This window comes from Lissotriton vulgaris, chromosome 1_2 (assembly GCF_964263255.1).
Source record: "Lissotriton vulgaris chromosome 1_2, aLisVul1.2, whole genome shotgun sequence".
NCBI lineage: Eukaryota > Metazoa > Chordata > Amphibia > Caudata > Salamandridae > Lissotriton > Lissotriton vulgaris.
In genome coordinates, this window is record NC_141686.1 from 101,200,941 (window position 1) to 101,217,510 (window position 16,570).

General features: G+C 42.8%; 9 non-coding genes across 9 annotated transcripts; all 9 read right to left on the bottom strand.

Moving 5' to 3' along the window:
- Positions 1-1,021: 1,021 nt before the first annotated feature.
- Positions 1,022-1,321, bottom strand: LOC147734474 (signal recognition particle RNA). The gene has a single exon (XR_015308115.1).
- A 1,598-nt stretch (positions 1,322-2,919) lies between these two features.
- LOC147734475 (signal recognition particle RNA) lies at positions 2,920-3,219 on the bottom strand. Its single transcript, XR_015308159.1, has one exon.
- A 1,597-nt stretch (positions 3,220-4,816) lies between these two features.
- Positions 4,817-5,116, bottom strand: LOC147734476 (signal recognition particle RNA). The gene has a single exon (XR_015308120.1).
- Positions 5,117-6,668: 1,552 nt separating this feature from the next.
- LOC147734477 (signal recognition particle RNA) lies at positions 6,669-6,968 on the bottom strand. The gene has a single exon (XR_015308105.1).
- Positions 6,969-8,565: 1,597 nt separating this feature from the next.
- LOC147734478 (signal recognition particle RNA) lies at positions 8,566-8,865 on the bottom strand. Its single transcript, XR_015308125.1, has one exon.
- Positions 8,866-10,463: 1,598 nt separating this feature from the next.
- On the bottom strand, positions 10,464-10,763 carry LOC147734479 (signal recognition particle RNA). Its single transcript, XR_015308092.1, has one exon.
- Positions 10,764-12,361: 1,598 nt separating this feature from the next.
- LOC147734480 (signal recognition particle RNA) lies at positions 12,362-12,661 on the bottom strand. The gene has a single exon (XR_015307964.1).
- Positions 12,662-14,259: 1,598 nt separating this feature from the next.
- LOC147734481 (signal recognition particle RNA) lies at positions 14,260-14,559 on the bottom strand. Its single transcript, XR_015307957.1, has one exon.
- Positions 14,560-16,157: 1,598 nt separating this feature from the next.
- On the bottom strand, positions 16,158-16,457 carry LOC147734482 (signal recognition particle RNA). Its single transcript, XR_015307679.1, has one exon.
- Between the last annotated feature and the right edge of the window lie 113 nt (positions 16,458-16,570).

Consider the following 16,570-nt stretch of genomic DNA (forward strand, 5'->3'; position numbering starts at 1 on the left):
GTCATTCTGTTCTCTAGCCTCATCAGCTTCAAGAGAGGAACTCTTGCTGGCCAAGAAGACCAATGTCAGTTCAGCTTGAGCAGGTGAAAGCTTGCCTGATTCTGCAAAAGGATGAGATTACGCTTTTGGGTTAGAAGTGGTTGCGGGCTACTGCATACTAAGAAACCGTTTATTGAGGTCCGGTTGGATTACTCGATCTTCTCCCACCTCAAAATCAGCGGCTAATTCAGTGTTCTATACGAATGAGCTATTTTTATCCTCCCTGCCCCTTCCAGCGAATGGGTCCCCCTGACTAACAAAAGTGATTCAAACAGATTTGTATACCTTTTCATAGGAGACTTCATGACGGTTTTTATACTGTGCCAATGCAAGGTAGATTGAGTAATGATCTGGACAGCCCCATGCTGGAGAACTGCAGCGCCTGTCAACCTGATCCCTTCTGCTGGGATTGTTAAACAACATCAAGATTTAAAAGTATTAAACCGCAAGAGTTGGCTGGAGTAAGGCCGAAGGCTCCAATGTTTGGGAGTTGCACAGTTCTCAGTCTTTTCATGTTTCTCTCAAAGAGCGAAGGGCCCTCTTATTTCTCCTTCTCATTCATATATGGAATTGAATGAGGGCTAATCAAAAAATGAATTAGAGCTGGACGTAGGAATGCAGCAGAAGACCCAGCAAACGCATTTCAAAGTTGCTCTTCTAAGGATACTTTTGTACTTGACAGATCAATTTAATCCTACAGGTGCTCTAAAATGAAGAATGCATTTCAGTCATCCTTGCAGAAAATCACACAGCCATCTATTCTAGGCTGCACAGAGTTTTCCGTCCTCTCCACCTGCCAGCTTGTTGTTGCAATATGTTGCAATTCTGGAGAATTGTCTGCTATGCTAGAATGCCCGGCCCAGTTCAAATGTTCATTGTACTTCCTGCAAAAATATCAAAAGAAAAACAAAGATTTGGTTTTGGAAAAATAATTCATTACCATCTTGTAAAAATCAAAACGTTCACATTTGAGTCAAAAAAAGAGAGGCTAGGTCTCACTATTTTGCTCAAGCTGTGTTACACCTACTGCTCTCAGGTGCTGTCCTGCTACCGATGGGCATGGAAGCTTTGGCCTGCTCTGTTTCCAGCCTGGGTCGGTGCACCTCTCATTACACAACCTGAAATTCTAGAGCTCCCTCTAGAACACCATATTGATACCCAACGTAGCATGGACACCTGATCAACACAGCTGAGTGCAGCCCAGAACCCCAGAGCTCAAGCAACTCACAAGCCTCAGCCTCCCAAGTAGCTAGGACAACAGGCACACGCCACCATGCCCGGCAAATCCAGCACAGGTCCTAATAATGAAATGCATTGCTTAAGTAAGGATAATGATAAAGTACGGTGTAATGAATTGATGGTATGCCAACCGTATTTCAAGAAAATCTATTTCACTATCCTTCAAAAAAAGGAAAATAATGTCTTATCAAGAAGCAGTGTGAATATGGGAAGGGCCTTTAAAAAAGATGTGGAGTTTCCTAAAGGAAAAGAAGAGGGTTGAACTGATTTAAGGGAGAGAGGAAGTAGGGTCAGAAAGTTTGTGAAGGGGATGTGAATACAATATAGATACTAGTATTTAGAGAGTGAGAGATAGGTAGAGGGAGAGAGGAGAAAGAAAGTGAGAGAGAAGAGCCAACTTAGGGCTGAGTTTCTCATTATCTGCCAGTGACTCCCTGTAGAACCTTACAGGCACAATTCAGGCTCTCCTGTAGCCATCCATCCCTTCTTGTTATGCCGAGCCAGCCAATGTTGGGAAAAGTAGCAAGGGTCACAATGATGGAAGACATATGCAACATTGGAAGTTATAAAGTGGTATGGAGTGGGAGGGCTAGAAGAGTTATTATAAAGAATGAATACGCATCATTCTGTTCTCTAGCCTCAACAGCTTCAAGAGAGGAATTCTTGCTGGCCAAGAAGACCAATGTCAGTTCAGCTTGAGCAGGTGAAAGCTTGCCTGATTCTGCAAAAGGATGAGATTACGCTTTTGGGTTAGAAGTGGTCGCGGGCTACTGCATACTAAGAAACCGTTTATTGAGGTCCGGTTGGATTACTCGATCTTCTCCCACCTCAAAATCAGCTGCTAATTCAGTGTTCTATACCAATGAGCTATTTTTGTCCTCCCTGCCCCTTCCAGCGAATGGGTCCCCCTGACTAACAAAAGTGATTCAAACAGATTTGTATACCTTTTCATAGGAGAATTCATGACGTATTTTATACTGTGCCAATGCAAGGTAGATTGAGTAATGATCTGGACAGCTCCATACTGGAGAACTGCAGCGCCTGTCAACCTGATCCCTTCTGCTGGGATTGTTAAACAACATCAAGATTTAAAAGTATTAAGCCGCAAGAGTTGGCTGGAGTAAGGCCGAAGGCTCCAATGTTTGGGAGTTACACAGTTTTCAGTCTTTTCATGTTTCTCTCAAAGAGCTAAGGGCCCTCTTATTTCTCCTTCTCATTCATATATGGAATTGAATGAGGGCTAATCAAAAAATGAATTAGAGCTGGACGTAGGAATGCAGCAGAAGACCCAGCAAACTCATTTCAAAGTTGCTCTTCTAAAGATACTTTTGTACTTGACAGATCAATTTAATCCTACAGGTGCTCTAAAATGAAGAATGCATTTCAGTCATCCTTGCAGAAAATCACACAGCCATCTATTCTAGGCTGCACAGAGTTTTCAGTCCTCTCCACCTGCTAGCTTGTTGTTTCAATATGTCGCAATTCTGGAGAATTGTCTGCTATGCTAGAATGCCCGGCCCAGTTCAAATGTTCATTGTACTTCCTGCAAAAATATAAAAAGAAAAACAAAGATTTGGTTTTGGAAAAATAATTCATTACCATCTTGTAAAAATCAAAACGTTCACATTTGAGTCAAAAAAAGAGAGGCTAGGTCTCACTATTTTGCTCAAGCTGTGTTACACCTACTGCTCTCAGGTGCTGTCCTGCTACCGATGTGCATGGAAGCTTTGGCCTGCTCTGTTTCCAGCCTGGGTCGGTGCACCTCTCATTACACAACCTGAAATTCTAGAGCTCCCTCTAGAACACCATATTGATACCCAACGTAGCATGGACACCTGATCAACACAGCTGAGTGCAACCCAGAACCCCTAAGCTCAAGCAATACACAAGACTCAGCCTCCCAAGTAGCTAGGACAACAGGCACACGCCACCATGCCCGGCAAACACAGCACATGTCCTAATGATGAAATGCATTGCTTAAGTAAGGATAATGATAAAGTACGGTGTAATGAATTGATGGTATGCCAACCGTATTTCAAGAAAATCTATTTCACTATCCTTCAAAGAAAGGAAAATAATGTCTTATCAAGAAGCAGTGTGAATATGGGAAAGGCCATTAAAAAAGATGTGGAGTTTCCTAAAGGAAAAGAAGAGGGTTGAACTGATTTAAGGGAGAGAGGAAGTAGGGTCAGAAAGTTTGTGAAGGGGATGTGAATACAATATAGATACTAGTATTTAGAGAGTGAGAGATAGGTAGAGGGAGAGAGGAGAAAGAAAGTGAGAGAGAAGAGCCAACTTAGGGCTGAGTTTCTCATTATCTGCCAGTGACTCCCTGTAGAACCTTACAGGCACAATTCAGGCTCTCCTGTAGCCATCCATCCCTTCTTGTTATGCCGAGCCAGCCAATGTTGGGAAAAGTAGCAAGGGTCACAATGATGGAAGACATCTGCAACATTGGAAGTTATAAAGTGGTATGGAGTGGGAGGGCTAGAAGAGTTATTATAAAGAATGAATACGCGTCATTCTGTTCTCTAGCCTCAACAGCTTCAAGAGAGGAACTCTTGCTGGCCAAGAAGACCAATGTCAGTTCAGCTTGAGCAGGTGAAAGCTTGCCTGATTCTGCAAAAGGATGAGATTACGCTTTTGGGTTAGAAGTGGTTGCGGGCTACTGCATACTAAGAAACCGCTTATTGAGGTTTGATGGATTACTCGATCTTCTCCCACCTCAAAATCAGCTGCTAATTCAGTGTTCTATACCAATGAGCTATTTTTGTCCTCCCTGCCCCTTCCAGCGAATGGGTCCCCTTGACTAACAAAAGTGATTCAAACAGATTTGTATACCTTTTCATAGGAGACTTCGTGACGTATTTTATACTGTGCCAATGCAAGGTAGATTGAGTAATGATCTGGACAGCCCCATACTGGAGAACTGCAGCGCCTGTCAACCTGATCCCTTCTGCTGGTATTGTTAAACAACAACAAGATTTAAAAGTATTAAACGGCAAGAGTTGGCTGGAGTAAGGCCGAAGGCTCCAATGTTTGGGAGTTGCACAGTTCTCAGTCTTTTCATGTTTCTCTCAAAGAGCGAAGGGCCCTCTTATTTCTCCTTCTCATTCATATATGGAATTGAATGAGGGCTAATCAAAAAATGAATTAGAGCTGGACGTAGGAATTCAGCAGAAGACCCAGCAAATGCATTTCAAAGTTGCTCTTCTAAGGATACTTTTGTACTTGACAGATCAATTTTATCCTACAGGTGCTCTAAAATGAAGAATGCATTTCAGTCATCCTTGCAGAAAATCACACAGCCATCTATTCTAGGCTGCACAGAGTTTTCCGTCCTCTCCACCTGCTAGCTTGTTGTTGCAATATGTTGCAATTCTGGAGAATTGTCTGCTATGCTAGAATGCCCGGCCCAGTTCAAATGTTCATTGTACTTCCTGCAAAAATATCAAAAGAAAAACAAAGATTTGGTTTTGGAAAAATAATTCATTACCATCTTGTAAAAATCAAAACGTTCACATTTGAGTCAAAAAAAGAGAGGCTAGGTCTCACTATTTTGCTCAAGCTGTGTTACACCTACTGCTCTCAGGTGCTGTCCTGCTACCGATGTGCATGGAAGCTTTGGCCTGCTCTGTTTCCAGCCTGGGTCGGTGCACCTCTCATTACACAACCTGAAATTCTAGAGCTCCCTCTAGAACACCATATTGATACCCAACGTAGCATGGACACCTGATCAACACAGCTGAGTGCAGCCCAGAACCCCTGAGCTCAAGCAATCCACAAGCCTCAGCCTCCCAAGTACCTAGGACAACAGGCACACACCACCATGCCCGGCAAGCACAGCACATGTCCTAATGATGAAATGCATTGCTTAAGTAAGGATATTGATAAAGTACGGTGTAATGAATTGATGGTATGCCAACCGTATTTCAAGAAAATCTATTTCACTATCCTTCAAAGAAAGGAAAATAATGTCTTATCAAGAAGCAGTGTGAATATGGGAAGGGCCTTTAAAAAAGATGTGGAGTTTCCTAAAGGAAAAGAAGAGGGTTGAACTGATTTAAGGGAGAGAGGAAGTAGGGTCAGAAAGTTTGTGAAGGGGATGTGAATACAATATAGATACTAGTATTTAGAGAGTGAGAGATAGATAGAGGGAGAGAGGAGAAAGAAAGTGAGAGAGAAGAGCCAACTTAGGGCTGAGTTTCTCATTATCTGCCAGTGACTCCCTGTAGAACCTTACAGGCACAATTCAGGCTCTCCTGTAGCCATCCATCCCTTCTTGTTATGCCGAGCCAGCCAATGTTGGGAAAAGTAGCAAGGGTCACAATGATGGAAGACATCTGCAACATTGGAAGTTATAAAGTGGTATTGAGTGGGAGGGCTAGAAGAGTTATTATAAAGAATGAATACGCATCATTCTGTTCTCTAGCCTCAACAGCTTCAAGAGAGGAATTCTTGCTGGCCAAGAAGACCAATGTCAGTTCAGCTTGAGCAGGTGAAAGCTTGCCTGATTCTGCAAAAGGATGAGATTACGCTTTTGGGTTAGAAGTGGTTGCGGGCTACTGCATACTAAGAAACCGTTTATTGAGGTTTGGTTGGATTACTCGATCTTCTCCCACCTCAAAATCAGCTGCTAATTCAGTGTTGTATACCAATGAGCTATTTTTGTCCTCCCTGCCCCTTCCAGCGAATGGGTCCCCCTGACTTTGTGACCTATTTTATACTGTGCCAATGCAAGGTAGATTGAGTAATGATCTGGACAGCCCCATACTGGAGAACTGCAGCGCCTGTCAACCTGATCCCTTCTGCTGGGATTATTAAACAACATCAAGATTTAAAAGTATTAAACCGCAAGAGTTGGCTGGAGTAAGGCCGAAGGCTCCAACGTTTAGGAGTTGCACAGTTCTCAGTCTTTTCATGTTTCTCTCAAAGAGCGAAGAGCCCTCTTATTTCTCCTTCTCATTCATATATGGAATTGAATGAGGGCTAATCAAAAAATGAATTAGAGCTGGACGTAGGAATGCAGCAGAAGACCCAGAAAATGCATTTCAAAGTTGCTCTTCTAAGGATACTTTTGTACTTGACAGATCAATTTAATCCTACAGGTGCTCTAAAATGAAGAATGCATTTCAGTCATCCTTGCAGAACATCACACAGCCATCTATTCTAGGCTGCACAGAGTTTTCCGTCCTCTCCACCTGCTAGCTTGTTGTTGCAATATGTTGCAATTCTGGAGAATTGTCTGCTATGCTAGAATGCCCGGCCCAGTTCAAATGTTCATTGTACTTCCTGCAAAAATATCAAAAGAAAAACAAAGATTTGGTTTTGGAAAAATAATTCATTACCATCTTGTAAAAATCAAAACGTTCACATTTGAGTCAAAAAAAGAGAGGCTAGGTCTCACTATTTTGCTCAAGCTGTGTTACACCTACTGCTCTCAGGTGCAGTCCTGCTACCGATGGGCATGGAAGCTTTGGCCTGCTCTGTTTCCAGCCTGCGTCGGTGCACCTCTCATTACACAACCTGAAATTCTAGAGCTCCCTCTAGAACACCATATTGATACCCAACGTAGCATGGACACCTGATCAGCACAGCTGAGTGCAGCCCAGAACCCCTGAGCTCAAGCAATCCACAAACCTCAGCCTCCCAAGTAGCTAGGACAACAGGCACACGCCACCATGCCCGGCAAACACAGCACATGTCCTAATGATGAAATGCATTGCTTAAGTAAGGATATTGATAAAGTACGGTGTAATGAATTGATGGTATGCCAACCGTATTTCAAGAAAATCTATTTCACTATCCTTCAAAGAAAGGAAAATAATGTCTTATCAAGAAGCAGTGTGAATATGGGAAGGGCCTTTAAAAAAGATGTGGAGTTTCCTAAAGGAAAAGAAGAGGGTTGAACTGATTTAAGGGAGAGAGGAAGTAGGGTCAGAAAGTTTGTGAAGGGGATGTGAATACAATATAGATACTAGTATTTAGAGAGTGAGAGATAGGTAGAGAGAGAGAGGAGAAAGAAAGTGAGAGAGAAGAGCCAACTTAGGGCTGAGTTTCTCATTATCTGCCAGTGACTCCCTGTAGAACCTTACAGGCACAATTCAGGCTCTCCTGTAGCCATCCATCCCTTCTTGTTATGCCGAGCCAGCCAATGTTGGGAAAAGTAGCAAGGGTCACAATGATGAAGACATCTGCAACATTGGAAGTTATAAAGTGGTATGGAGTGGGAGGGCTAGAAGAGTTATTATAAAGAATGAATACGCATCATTCTGTTCTCTAGCCTCAACAGCTTCAAGAAAAGAATTCTTGCTGGCCAAGAAGACCAATGTCAGTTCAGCTTGAGCAGGTGAAAGCTTGCCTGATTCTGCAAAAGGATGAGATTACGCTTTTGGGTTAGAAGTGGTCGCGGGCTACTGCATACTAAGAACCCGTTTATTGAGGTCCGGTTGGATTACTCGATCTTCTCCCACCTCAAAATCAGCTGCTAATTCAGTGTTCTATACCAATGAGCTATTTTTGTCCTCCCTGCCCCTTCCAGCGAATGGGTCCCCCTGACTAACAAAAGTGATTCAAACAGATTTGTATACCTTTTCATAGGAGAATTCATGACGTATTTTATACTGTGCCAATGCAAGGTAGATTGAGTAATGATCTGGACAGCCCCATACTGGAGAACTGCAGCGCCTGTCAACCTGATCCCTTCTGCTGGTATTGTTAAACAACATCAAGATTTAAAAGTATTAAACCGCAAGAGTTGGCTGGAGTAAGGCCGAAGGCTCCAATGTTTGGGAGTTGCACAGTTCTAAGTCTTTTCATGTTTCTCTCAAAGAGCGAAGGGCCCTCTTATTTCTCCTTCTCATTCATATATGGAATTGAATGAGGGCTAATCAAAAAATGAATTAGAGCTGGACGTAGGAATGCAGTAGAAGACCCAGCAAATGCATTTCAAAGTTGCTCTTCTAAGGATACTTTTGTACTTGACAGATCAATTTAATCCTACAGGTGCTCTAAAATGAAGAATGCATTTCAGTCATCCTTGCAGAAATTCACACAGCCATCTATTCTAGGCTGCACAGAGTTTTCCGTCCTCTCCACCTGCTAGCTCGTTGTTGCAATATGTCGCAATTCTGGAGAATTGTCTGCTATGCTAGAATGCCCGGCCCAGTTCAAATGTTCATTGTACTTCCTGCAAAAATATAAAAAGAAAAACAAAGATTTGGTTTTGGAAAAATTATTCATTACCATCTTGTAAAAATCAAAACGTTCACATTTGAGTCAAAAAAAGAGAGGCTAGGTCTCACTATTTTGCTCAAGCTGTGTTACACCTACTGCTCTCAGGTGCTGTCCTGCTACCGATGGGCATGGAAGCATTGGCCTGCTCTGTTTCCAGCCTGGGTCGGTGCACCTCTCATTACACAACCTGAAATTCTAGAGCTCCCTCTAGAACACCATATTGATACCCAACGTAGCATGGACACCTGATCAAGACAGCTGAGTGCAGCCCAGAACCCCTGAGCTCAAGCAATCCACAAGCCTCAGCCTCCCAAGTAGCTAGGACAACAGGCACACGCCACCATGCCCGGCAAGCACAGCACATGTCCTAATGATGAAATGCATTGCTCAAGTAAGGATAATGATAAAGTACGGTGTAATGAATTGATGGTATGCCAACCGTATTTCAAGAAAATCTATTTCACTATCCTTCAAAGAAAGGAAAATAATGTCTTATCAAGAAGCAGTGTGAATATGGGAAGGGCCTTTATAAAAGATGTGGAGTTTCCTAAAGGAAAAGAAGAGGGTTGAACTGATTTAAGGGAGAGAGGAAGTAGGGTCAGAAAGTTTGTGAAGGGGATGTGAATACAATATAGATACTAGTATTTAGAGAGTGAGAGATAGGTAGTGGGAGAGAGGAGAAAGAAAGTGAGAGAGAAGAGCCAACTTAGGGCTGAGTTTCTCATTATCTGCCAGTGACTCCCTGTAGAACCTTACAGGCACAATTCAGGCTCTCCTGTAGACATCCATCCCTTCTTGTTATGCCGAGCCAGCCAATGTTGAGAAAAGCAGCAAGGGTCACATTGATGGAAGACATCTGAAACATTGGAAGTTATAAAGTGGTATGGAGTGGGAGGGCTAGAAGAGGTATTATAAAGAATGAATACGCGTCATTCTGTTCTCTAGCCTCAACAGCTTCAAGAGAGGAACTCTTGCTGGCCAAGAAGACCAATGTCAGTTCAGCTTGAGCAGGTGAAAGCTTGCCTGATTCTGCAAAAGGATGAGATTACGCTTTTGGGTTAGAAGGTGTTGCGGGCTACTGCATACTAAGAAACCGTTTATTGAGGTTTGGTTGGATTACTCGATCTTCTCCCACCTCAAAATCAGCTGCTAATTCAGTGTTCTATACCAATGAGCTATTTTTGTCCTCCCTGCCCCTTCCAGCGAATGGGTCCCCCTGACTAACAAAAGTGATTCAAACAGATTTGTATACCTTTTCATAGGAGACTTCGTGACGTATTTTATACTGTGCCAATGCAAGGTAGATTGAGTAATGATCTGGACAGCCCCATACTGGAGAACTGCAGCGCCTGTCAACCTGATCCCTTCTGCTGGTATTGTTAAACAACATCAAGATTTAAAAGTATTAAACCGCAAGAGTTGGCTGGAGTAAGGCCGAAGGCTCCAATGTTTGGGAGTTGCACAGTTCTCAGTCTTTTCATGTTTCTCTCAAAGAGCGAAGGGCCCTCTTATTTCTCCTTCTCATTCATATATGGAATTGAATGAGGGCTAATCAAAAAATGAATTAGAGCTGGACATAGGAATGCAGCAGAAGACCCAGCAAATGCATTTCAAAGTTGCTATTCTAAGGATACTTTTGTACTTGACAGATCAATTTAATCCTACAGGTGCTCTAAAATGAAGAATGCATTTCAGTCATCCTTGCAGAAAATCACACAGCCATCTATTCTAGGCTGCACAGAGTTTTCCGTCCTCTCCACCTGCTAGCTTGTTGTTGCAATATGTTGCAATTCTGGAGAATTGTCTGCTATGCTAGAATGCCCGGCCCAGTTCAAATGTTCATTGTACTTCCTGCAAAAATATCAAAAGAAAAACAAAGATTTGGTTTTGGAAAAATAATTCATTTCCATCTTGTAAAAATCAAAACGTTCACATTTGAGTCAAAAAAAGAGAGGCTAGGTCTCACTATTTTGCTCAAGCTGTGTCACACCTACTGCTCTCAGGTGCTGTCCTACTACCGATGGGCATGGAAGCTTTGGCCTGCTCTGTTTCCAGCCTGGGTCGGTGCACCTCTCATTACACAACCTGAAATTCTAGAGCTCCCTCTAGAACACCATATTGATACCCAACATAGCATGGACACCTGATCAACACAGCTGAGTGCAGCCCAGAACCCCTGAGCTCAAGCAATTCACAAGCCTCAGCCTCCCAAGTAGCTAGGACAACAGGCACACGCCACCATGCCCAGCAAACACAGCACATGTCCTAATGATGAAATGCATTGCTTAAGTAAGGATAATGATAAAGTACGGTGTAATGAATTGATGGTATGCCAACCGTATTTCAAGAAAATCTATTTCACTATCCTTCAAAGAAAGGAAAATAATGTCTTATCAAGAAGCAGTGTGAATATGGGAAGGGCCTTTAAAAAAGATGTGGAGTTTCCTAAAGGAAAAGAAGAGGGTTGAACTGATTTAAGGGAGAGAGGAAGTAGGGTCAGAAAGTTTGTGAAGGGGTTGTGAATACAATATAGATACTAGTATTTAGAGAGTGAGAGATAGGTAGAGGGAGAGAGGAGAAAGAAAGTGAGAGAGAAGAGCCAACTTAGGGCTGAGTTTCTCATTATCTGCCAGTGACTCCCTGTAGAACCTTACAGGCACAATTCAGGCTCTCCTGTAGCCATCCATCCCTTCTTGTTATGCCGAGCCAGCCAATGTTGGGAAAAGTAGCAAGGGTCACAATGATGGAAGACATCTGCCACATTGGAAGTTATAAAGTGGTATGGAGTGGGAGGGCTAGAAGAGTTATTGTAAAGAATGAATACGCATCATTCTGTTCTCTAGCCTCAACAGCTTCAAGAGAGGAATTCTTGCTGGCCAAGAAGACCAATGTCAGTTCAGCTTGAGCAGGTGAAAGCTTGCCTGATTCTGCAAAAGGATGAGATTACGCTTTTGGGTTAGAAGTGGTCGCGGGCTACTGCATACTAAGAAACCGTTTATTGAGGTCTGGTTGGATTACTCGATCTTCTCCCACCTCAAAATCAGCTGCTAATTCAGTGTTCTATACCAATGAGCTATTTTTGTCCTCCCTGCCCCTTCCAGCGAATGGGTCCCCCTGACTAACAAAAGTGATTCAAACAGATTTGTATACCTTTTCATAGGAGAATTCATGACGTATTTTATACTGTGCCAATGCAAGGTAGATTGAGTAATGATCTGGACAGCCCCATACTGGAGAACTGCAGCGCCTGTCAACCTGATCCCTTCTGCTGGTATTGTTAAACAACATCAAGATTTAAAAGTATTAAACCGCAAGAGTTGGCTGGAGGAAGGCCGAAGGCTCCAATGTTTGGGAGTTACACAGTTTTCAGTCTTTTCATGTTTCTCTCAAAGAGCGAAGGGCCCTCTTATTTCTCCTTCTCATTCATATATGGAATTGAATGAGGGCTAATCAAAAAATGAATTAGAGCTGGACGTAGGAATGCAGCAGAAGACCCAGCAAACGCATTTCAAAGTTGCTCTTCTAAGGATACTTTTGTACTTGACAGATTGATTTAATCCTACAGGTGCTCTAAAATGAAGAATGCATTTCAGTCATCCTTGCAGAAAATCACACAGCCATCTATTCTAGGCTGAACAGCGTTTTCAGTCCTCTCCTCCTGCTAGCTTGTTGTTGCAATATGTTGCAATTCTGGAGAATTGTCTGCTATGCTAGAATGCCCGGCCCAGTTCAAATGTTCATTGTACTTCCTGCAAAAATATCAAAAGAAAAACAAAGATTTGGTTTTGGAAAAATAATTCATTACCATCTTGTAAAAATCAAAACGTTCACATTTGAGTCAAAAAAAGAGAGGCTAGGTCTCACTATTTTGCTCAAGCTGTGTTACACCTACTGCTCTCAGGTGCTGTCCTGCTACCGATGGGCATGGAAGCTTTGGCCTGCTCTGTTTCCAGCCTGGGTCGGGGCACCTCTCATTACACAACCTGAAATTCTAGAGCTCCCTCTAGAACACCATATTGATACCCAACGTAGCATGGACACCTGATCAACACAGCTGAGTGCAGCCCAGAACCCCTGAGCTCAAGCAATCCACAAGCCTCAGCCTCCCAAGTAGCTAGGACAACAGGCACACGCCACCATGCCCGGCAAACACAGCACATGTTCTAATGATGAAATGCATTGCTTAAGTAAGTATAATGATAAAGTACGGTGTAATGAATTGATGGTATGCCAACCATATTTCAAGAAAATCTATTTCACTATCCTTCAAAGAAAGGAAAATAATGTCTTATCAAGAAGCAGTGTGAATATGGGAAGGGCCTTTAAAAAAGATGTGGAGTTTCCTAAAGGAAAAGAAGAGGGTTGAACTGATTTAGGCGAGAGAGGAAGTAGGGTCAGAAAGTTTGTGAAGGGGATGTGAATACAATATAGATACTAGTATTTAGAGAGTGAGAGATAGGTAGAGGGAGAGAGGAGAAAGAAAGTGAGAGAGAAGAGCCAACTTAGGGCTGAGTTTCTCATTATCTGGCAGTGACTCCCTGTAGAACCTTACAGGCACAATTCAGGCTCTCCTGTAGACATCCATCCCTTCTTGTTATGCCGAGCCAGCCAATGTTGAGAAAAGTAGCAAGGGTCACAATGATGGAAGACAAATGCAACATTGGAAGTTATAAAGTGGTATGGAGTGGGAGGGCAAGAAGAGTTATTATAAAGAATGAATACGCATCATTCTGTTCTCTAGCCTCAACAGCTTCAAGAGAGGAATTCTTGCTGGCCAAGAAGACCAATGTCAGTTCAGCTTGAGCAGGTGAAAGCTTGCCTGATTCTGCAAAAGGATGAGATTACGCTTTTGGGTTAGAAGTGGTCGCGGGCTACTGCATACTAAGAAACCGTTTATTGAGGTCCAGTTGGATTACTCGATCTTCTCCCACCTCAAAATCAGCTGCTAATTCAGTGTTCTATACCAATGAGCTTTTTTTGTCCTCCCTGCCCCTTCCAACGAATGGGTCCCCCTGACTAACAAAAGTGATACAAACAGATTTGTATACCTTTTCATAGGAGAATTCATGACGTATTTTATACTGTGCCAATGCAAGGTAGATTGAGTAATGATCTGGACAGCCCCATACTGGAGAACTGCAGCGCCTGTCAACCTGATCCCTTCTGCTGGGATTGTTAAACAACATCAAGATTTAAAAGTATTAAACCGCAAGAGTTGGCTGGAGTAAGGCCGAAGGCTCCAATGTTTGGGAGTTGCACAGTTTTCAGTCTTTTCATGTTTCTCTCAAAGAGCGAAGGGCCCTCTTATTTCTCCTTCTCATTCATATATGGAATTGAATGAGGGCTAATCAAAAAATGAATTAGAGCTGGACGTAGGAATGCAGCAGAAGACCCAGAAAACGCATTTCAAAGTTGCTCTTCTAAGGATACTTTTGTACTTGACAGATCAATTTAATCCTACAGGTGCTCTAAAATGAAGAATGCATTTCAGTCATCCTTGCAGAAAATCACACAGCCATCTATTCTAGGCTGCACAGAGTTTTCAGTCCTCTCCACCTGCTAGCTTGTTGTTGCAATATGTCGCAATTCTGGAGAATTGTCTGCTATGCTAGAATGCCCGGCCCAGTTCAAATGTTCATTGTACTTCCTGCAAAAATATCAAAAGAAAAACAAAGATTTGGTTTTGGAAAAATAATTCATTACCATCTTGTAAAAATCAAAACGTTCACATTTGAGTCAAAAAAAGAGAGGCTAGGTCTCACTATTTTGCTCAAGCTGTGTTACACCTACTGCTCTCAGGTGCTGTCCTGCTACCGATGGGCATGGAAGCTTTGGCCTGCTCTGTTTCCAGCCTGGGTCGGTGCACCTCTCATTACACAACCTGAAATTCTAGAGCTCCCTCTAGAACACCATATTGATACCCAACGTAGCATGGACACCTGATCAACACAGCTGAGTGCAGCCCAGAACCCCTGAGCTCAAGCAATCCACAAGCCTCAGCCTCCCAAGTAGCTAGGACAACAGGCACACACCACCATACCCGGCAAACACAGCACATGTCCTAATGATGAAATGCATTGCTTAAGTAAGGATAATGATAAAGTACGGTGTAATGAATTGATGGTATGCCAACCGTATTTCAAGAAAATCTGTTTCACTATCCTTCAAAGAAAGGAAAATAATGTCTTATCAAGAAGCAGTGTGAATATGGGAAGGGCCTTTAAAAAAGATGTGGAGTTTCCTAAAGGAAAAGAAGAGGGTTGAACTGATTTAAGGGAGAGAGGAAGTAGGGTCAGAAAGTTTGTGAAGGGGATGTGAATACAATATAGATACTAGTATTTAGAGAGTGAGAGATAGGTAGAGGGAGAGAGGAGAAAGAAAGTGAGAGAGAAGAGCCAACTTAGGGCTGAGTTTCTCATTATCTGCCAGTGACACCCTGTAGAACCTTACAGGCACAATTCAGGCTCTTCTGTAGCCATCCATCCCTTCTTGTTATGCCGAGCCAGCCAATGTTGGGAAAAGTAGCAAGGGTCACAATGATGGAAGACATCTGCAACATTGGAAGTTATAAAGTGGTATGGAGTGGGAGGGCTAGAAGAGTTATTATAAAGAATGAATACGCATCATTCTGTTCTCTAGCCTCAACAGCTTCAAGAGAGGAATTCTTGCTGGCCAAGAAGACCAATGTCAGTTCAGCTTGAGCAGGTGAAAGCTTGCCTGATTCTGCAAAAGGATGAGATTACGCTTTTGGGTTAGAAGTGGTTGCGGGCTACTGCATACTAAGAAACCGTTTATTGAGGTCCGGTTGGATTACTCGATCTTCTCCCACCTCAAAATCAGCTGCTAATTCAGTGTTCTATACCAATGAGCTATTTTTGTCCTCCCTGCCCCTTCCAGCGAATGGGTCCCCCTGACTAACAAAAGTGATTCAAACAGATTTGTATACCTTTTCATAGGAGAATTCATGACGTATTTTATACTGTGCCAATGCAAGGTAGATTGAGTAATGATCTGGACAGCCCCATACTGGAGAACTGCAGCGCCTGTCAACCTGATCCCTTCTGCTGGTATTGTTAAACAACATCAAGATTTAAAAGTATTAAACCGCAAGAGTTGGCTGGAGTAAGGCCGAAGGCTCCAATGTTTGGGAGTTACACAGTTTTCAGTCTTTTCATGTTTCTCTCAAAGAGCTAAGGGCCCTCTTATTTCTCCTTCTCATTCATATATGGAATTGAATGAGGGCTAATCAAAAAATGAATTAGAGCTGGACGTAGGAATGCAGCAGAAGACCCAGCAAATGCATTTCAAAGTTGCTCTTCTAAGGATACTTTTGTACTTGACAGATCAATTTAATCCTACAGGTGCTCTAAAATGAAGAATGCATTTCAGTCATCCTTGCAGAAAATCACACAGCCATCTATTCTAGGCTGCACAGAGTTTTCAGTCCTCTCCTCCTGCTAGCTTGTTGTTGCAATATGGTGCAATTCTGGAGAATTGTCTGCTATGCTAGAATGCCCGGCCCAGTTCAAATGTTCATTGTACTTCCTGCAAAAATATCAAAAGAAAAACAAAGATTTGGTTTTGGAAAAATAATTCATTACCATCTTGTAAAAATCAAAACGTTCACATTTGAGTCAAAAAAAGAGAGGCTAGGTCTCACTATTTTGCTCAAGCTGTGTTACACCTACTGTTCTCAGGTGCTGTCCTGCTACCGATGGGCATGGAAGCTTTGGCCTGCTCTGTTTCCAGCCTGGGTCGGTGCACCTATCATTACACAACCTGAAATTCTAGAGCTCCCTCTAGAACACCATATTGATACCCAACGTAGCATGGACACCTGATCAACACAGCTGAGTGCAGCCCAGAACCCCTGAACTCAAGCAATCCACAAGCCCCAGCCTCCTAAGTAGCTAGGACAACAGGCACACGCCACCATGCCCTGCAAACACAGCACATGTCCTAATGAGGAAATGCATTGCTTAAGTAAGGATAATGATAAAGTACGGTGTAATGAATTGATGGTATGCCACCCGTATTTCAAGAAAATCTATTTCAC